This window comes from Cryptomeria japonica, chromosome 2 (genome assembly GCF_030272615.1).
Source record: "Cryptomeria japonica chromosome 2, Sugi_1.0, whole genome shotgun sequence".
Lineage (NCBI taxonomy): Eukaryota > Viridiplantae > Streptophyta > Pinopsida > Cupressales > Cupressaceae > Cryptomeria > Cryptomeria japonica.
In genome coordinates this window covers 292,879,273-292,885,666 of record NC_081406.1, presented here as the reverse complement: position 1 = coordinate 292,885,666, position 6,394 = coordinate 292,879,273, and positions in this window count along the sequence as shown.

Here is a 6,394-nt window from a genome sequence, read left to right as displayed (position 1 = left end):
TTCTCTTAACATTGACATGACCTTGTACTTGCAAGTCCAAGGCAAGGGTCAACTCACCATGCCTTTCCTGAGCCTAAATCCAAAGAAAAATGTGGGTCGACATTCAAAATTTACAAAATGGGTACCCTTTATTAAAAGAAAATAGTTTAAATAAATGGGTATCAATTTTTAGTACCCATTTTTTAAATAATAAGTACCCATTATTCAGACTACACGTACCCATTTTGGTTAGGATCTTAAACAAAAATGGCTACCCATTTTATTTTTTGGTCAAGTCCTCGATGCAAATTAAGTACATGTTTTTTGTTTATATAAAATGCCCAGGTACCCATTTTCATCGATACTTTTTGGCTTTTTTTAAGGCCAAAACTTCCTCTAGAAGTGAACTCAACTTCTTGTAGATGCTCAAGCCATGGGCCTTGATCACTACACTTAATTATTTTTATGCATTCCATGGATGTAATTAGATTTATAATTTCAAGTGGGAGAATGTTAGGACAGGTGACATTAATCTTGCATTTGTAAGCCATTCTTATGTATCTATGTGTTCGTTAGAAAATGTTCTTGGGGACATGATAGTTAAAATATTTAGGATTTCTTTTCTATGACATTTTAATTGCATTTAACATTCCAAAGAGTTAAACATGTGTTGGTGATGGTTACAAATCATTTTGGAGGAATTATGGCATCCACTTTGGGAGTGGGAGCATCTTATCTTGCATGCCAATGCATGTTAACTATTATCATTTACATGTTCTCTTGAGTGGGGTGCCCAAGTGTGCATGATGTTGCATGTTCTATTTGTGGGGCCATTAGGGGGTTATGGAGCACCCAAGATTGTATAGTTTTTATTGTCTATGTGTTAAGCACCCATGTGAAGACAATGTGAACATTAAATTATTTATACTATGTTTATTGGTTGCTCATTATGCTAAGCATGGTTTATTGCAAGTGGTTGTTGTCTCTTGTTTTAAATTACCATAATTGTTTTCCCTCTCACAATCTCTATTATTTAGAGCCTTTATATAGTTATTTCATATATTGAGTTTCAAGTATCTAGTTGCTATTAGATTGCTTAGAGAATTACAGTGAAGAGAATTATTACAAAATTCTCTTTGGAGATTAATTTAATATTTTTTCCCTCTTTATTGTGTGGTTTTTTTCTCAAAATGGTTTCTCCATGTAAATATGGTGTTATGTTTGGTATTTCTAATATTTAACTTTTATGTTGAATGGGTGATCACTATAATCATTGAATATTGGGTTAATCTTGAATCTTTTTTAAATTTGCATACTTGCATAAATTAATATTGCAGTTTAGCTCAGCTTGTTTATGAATAGATAGAAAATGCACATCTAAAACATGTAACATTTGACAAGCAATGACTTACAACATAATCAAAAATTCCAAAATTAGAGCTAATCCTAGTAACATGTGTAGAAAATCTCAAGTATATGGTATGAGTTACCAATTTAGCCTAATATTCAGTCCTCTCCTTGATGATTGACTTCCTCCTCATCTAGGAGAAAAAACTAACCTATTCTACATCCATCTCATTCAATAACAAGGTAATTAGTCCATCAATTTATAAAATCATGTATATTTAATTTTTTATATTTCTAATTAATAATCAATTCATAAGAATTAAAGTCATGATAAGATCATATACATTTCATTCATCATTCAAAAATTAAACTTAAATTGCATATTCACATGGATGCATACAAAATAATTATTTTTATGAAAAAATCATATCTATTCCAAATTTCATAAGAAAAACATGTCTTTTAATGCATCAACCAATATCATATATTAAGTAATCAAAATATGTCATAATTAATCGTTCCAAAATGGGGTGTCGTAATATTTTGCTTTGTTTATATGGTATGATTTAATCTCATACATCTTCATGCAAGTTCTTGATTATGACAAAGACAAACACATGACATCTCCTCTCATCTTGATTGCAAGCTCCATTGTATTTTTCAACAATAAAATGCACTTAAGAAACAAGTCAAAAGATAAATGTGCAAGAAATTTTAAAGTTTGTGTATACACTAAAAAATGGTCTGGAGATAATTAATTAAATATGCAGTGATTTAATTAATGAACTTTCCTATTTAATTAAACATGAAACTATTTAATTAATTCCTCTTGTATTCTTCTACTTATAAATAAGTCGAAGGATTTATTTATATAGTTCATTTCATGATTCCCCTTGAATTAATTAATCTTAATTAAATATTTCCCCCCATCAAATTCAATTATTATATTCCTATAATTGAATAAACAAATTTAATCAATTTGTTGAATTTAATTATCCATCCCCCAATTATTTGAAATTTTAAAATTCAAATGTGCACATGGCTCCTAATCTTTAACCACCTAACCTAACCACCTTCTAACCTAAACCATTCAATCTAACCTAGGGTCTTACTAACCTTATCACTTCTTGCACATCCTAACCTCCTTATCCTAACATCATGTGGTTTGGATAGTCCCTATAGGAGAGACATGGAACCTTTGTCACATGTCTTCTTCCCTTTAACACTTTCCCGCTCATGAGCAATTTGTTGAAGATTCATGGACACTTGTCACCCTAGGGATGTTGTGTGTCTCTCTTTCCAACTTCTTTTCCAACTTTTGCATCATTAGCCTTTGATATCTCCAAATTAGATCATGACCATCGATTCCTGCGACCTCAGTCTTGGCCTTGGAAATCCTATAAATACTCCTCATTTTCATCAAACACTACTACTACATCTTAGCTTAATTCTGCATTATTATTATATTGCAAGTTGCATTTATCAATTAGCATTTAGAATATCATTTTAGCATAATCTTAGCATCGCATCATACCAATCATGCAATTAGTATAATATCATGTAGCTACTCATATCCTAGGAAGTCATTTTGAGGATCATGCTGCTATTGAGAGCCACATCAACAGATCTTCAATATCCTTGGGATTAGAGGAAAATGGGACATTGCAAAGAGAGCAAAGTCTGCATTTCTTAAAATTTAATTTGCTTTCTCTTTTATATGTGTCTCATTTATGTGTTGTTTATATTGTTTAATGATTCACACACAATTCAAACACACACTAATTGGCGCCCACCGTGGGGCTCGGCCCCAAGATTTTTTAACAAGTTTTCTTGCAAAAAATTTTCCTAATAGGTTCTCACAAATTCATAGGGTAGCATTTTGGTAACCTAGTTTAGTTCTTGCAGGTTGCAGTCCAACGCTCTAAGTGCCCATTCTAACATTTGCGTCACTGGAAATGGCATTTTCATAAACTATTGTAGCGCAACATAGAGGATCTAACTTACTCTTTCTATCTTTTTTGTTTTGGCGCTCTATTTTCTAATTTTAGCGTTCTTATTCCATGTTTTAGTGTTTTGATTTGAGAAAATAGTGTTTTTAGAGTCTTAAGTAGCATTCTAGTTTCCTGTTCTAGCATTCTGGTTTATCAGTTCAGTGTTTTGCCTACTCAAAATAGCATTTTCAGTCAATAGTGTAGCATTATGGTTTGATAGTTTAGCGTTTTAATGCTCTATTTTGGCATTTTGAGTTTTGTCTACGAAAATTCATTTTTTATAATCTAATTCACAATTTTTTGATTTGCAGATACCTTCCACGATGTCAAAGACCGGAGTTATGAAACATTTCACAGCCAAAGACTAGACTACAAACTACTAACATTGTGTGCAGTCACGGGATATTGCATTATTTGTTTGGTTAAAATAGGCACATAGACTAATTAGAAAGGAAAAGAACAAACGTGTCTTTGATGATAGGCGAGTATGAACTCACCTTCATTGGGTGATAAAAAAGCCACACTCATCACATTTCTTTTTCAAGTAGTGCAATAATCTTTAGCGGGTCTTTCCTCCCGAGTAGCCCATAAGGTTGGGTGAGAGGAGAACAACCCAAGTGGTAATAGGATGAATCCAAGCCCCTCTAAGCCACTATAAACAAATGTGTTTTTGACAAAAGTTGCAAACGATGATTCTTACACGCTGTCATAATGGTGTCATGTCTTCCTTAGTGTCTGCGTGACACGTAGAAACCTATAGAGTGTAATCTCTGCAAGATGGGAGGCCTTGTTTAACGGAGTGGAAAATATTGTTGATTATGACCACTTGAACAACATACTTACTAGCTCCATTAAGTTAGAAGCTACCCTTTTATAAGCCTCGGTGCGATAATTTCAGTGCAAGGGGATAGCAGGTTTTCCCCCCAAGACACTCACCATTTGGCTCCTTGGAGGAGAGACAGGAATCCTTGGCTTTACATAGGCTACTTGTAGCCTTCCAGGGAGAGGGTGATTGGGTCATCCTTCCAATCCTAGAGGCCCCTATCTACCACCTCTCGACAACGGAAAAATTGGACATCCCCTCTTAGGGTATTTACACTTGCGCTATGGAGATTCCAAGTTGTGGGCTAAGTTATTGCATTGTATCCAAATCCTTAGGATAGATCTATTTGAAAATGATTTATTTGTGTGAAACCCATGAAAAATTTGGCCTTTAATACGAAGCTCCGAACATACACTTGATTTTTATATCCTAGGGACAAAAAGACAACTATTTGAAATTATATCTTCATTGTTTTCAAACCATATGTCAAACATATAATCCATTTCAAACACAAAATTTTCAACCTCAAACATCAAGCTGTCAGATTACACATTTCACAGCATAGCAGCTCTTCGAGTCTAAACTTTAGTGTTCTTAGTCTCAACAGTAGCTTTCAGAGTTTCAACTTTAGCGTTCATATTTTGAACAATAGCTCTCTAGGTCTTAACAACAACATTTTAAGTCTAAGATTCAGCATTTTAGGTTTGAGAAACAACGTTCTGAGTCTATCAAATAGTGTTTTGGGTCTCTAAAATAGCGTGTTTAGTCAAAAACTTGGCATTTTAACTACACAGCATAGTGTTTTGAAGTTTAGAAATAGTGTTTGAAACTTAACTTTAGTGTTTTGAGGTCTTCTTTTAGCGTTCTGGGAAAATTCATCAGAATAAATACTAAACACACTTTCCAGAAAATCAAACATAGTTCTAAGCATTTCTTAGGTTTCCTCTGTCAGGACAGATTCAAAGCTAGGCATAACAAGTTTTACAAAGTATTCATCTCAAACAAATTTAAGATCTAAATTATCTCAAGTGCATAATTAAACATCTTTGATATGCTGATCTTTCAGACATAGTTTCTCATCGGGATCTATCATCCTTCATCACAAAACTACAATATTGGAGAGTCATAATAAAAGGAGCCAAAATAATCAAGACTGTGAACCAAGGAATGGTGATAATCCTCTTTTGGCTCTTACTCATCAAATTCAAGCATTTCAAACACAACCTCAAGACATGCAAACGGGAACTACCAAAAGATACTCACTACAAGACATCTGCCCTTACCCATTTGATAGAAGTCTCAACATGATACCATTCCCTCTGAATTGCGAAATCCCTAATTTGACAAATATAATGAGAGAACCAATCCACAAGATCATGTCAGGGAATTTTGCACAATGAGTATGGAGTTCGTACATGAAGGAACCTATCTAATGAGACTATTTCCTAAGAGTTTAAGAGGGCATGCCATGGAGTGGTTCTTTAAACTCCTGTCTGGCATCCGAACTTTCGAAGAATTGGTGAGTAAGTTTTTATCTCAATATTCATATAACATTCAACATGAGATCACTATGTTAGACTTGTGTAATACGAAACAAAATAATGGAGAACCCTTCATGACATTTTTACAAAGATGGAGAAGGCTATTTGCAAGATATACATCCAGTGCCAGATAACAAAAAGATGGGCATTTTTATTGAAAACCTAAATGATGAAATGAGTTACGCACTCAAACTCCAATGTCCCCCAAGTTTTGAGAAGATGGTACAAAATGTGATCAAAATTGAAGAAGCCCTAGTCAAGAAAGGAGTGTTGAAGCTTCAGAAAGAAGGGAATAATTCATCCAACAATACTAATAATAATGTTGATAAACTCAAAGTTTTGGAATAAAAATAGAAATATTGCAAATGATGAGATAGTGTATGCTAACACTGTAAAACCCAAGCAGCCCATATTCAACCTATCAAATCATACATTGGCAACCAATCAACATAGTAACAAACCAAGATTACCCTCCACCAACTTTCACAGAAAATTCACACCTATCGGTGAACCACTTGAAACAGCACTAAAAACCTTTCTTGCAAACAAATTGATTACCTTACCGGAAGTAAGATATTTTGAACCAAAGGTAAAACCTGCTTGGTGGAATGACAATCACTACTATAATTATCATCGAAGTAAAGGACACCAAACAAATGATTGCCAAAGGTTAAGGCATGTCATTCAATATTTGATAGATAACGAGGTCATAA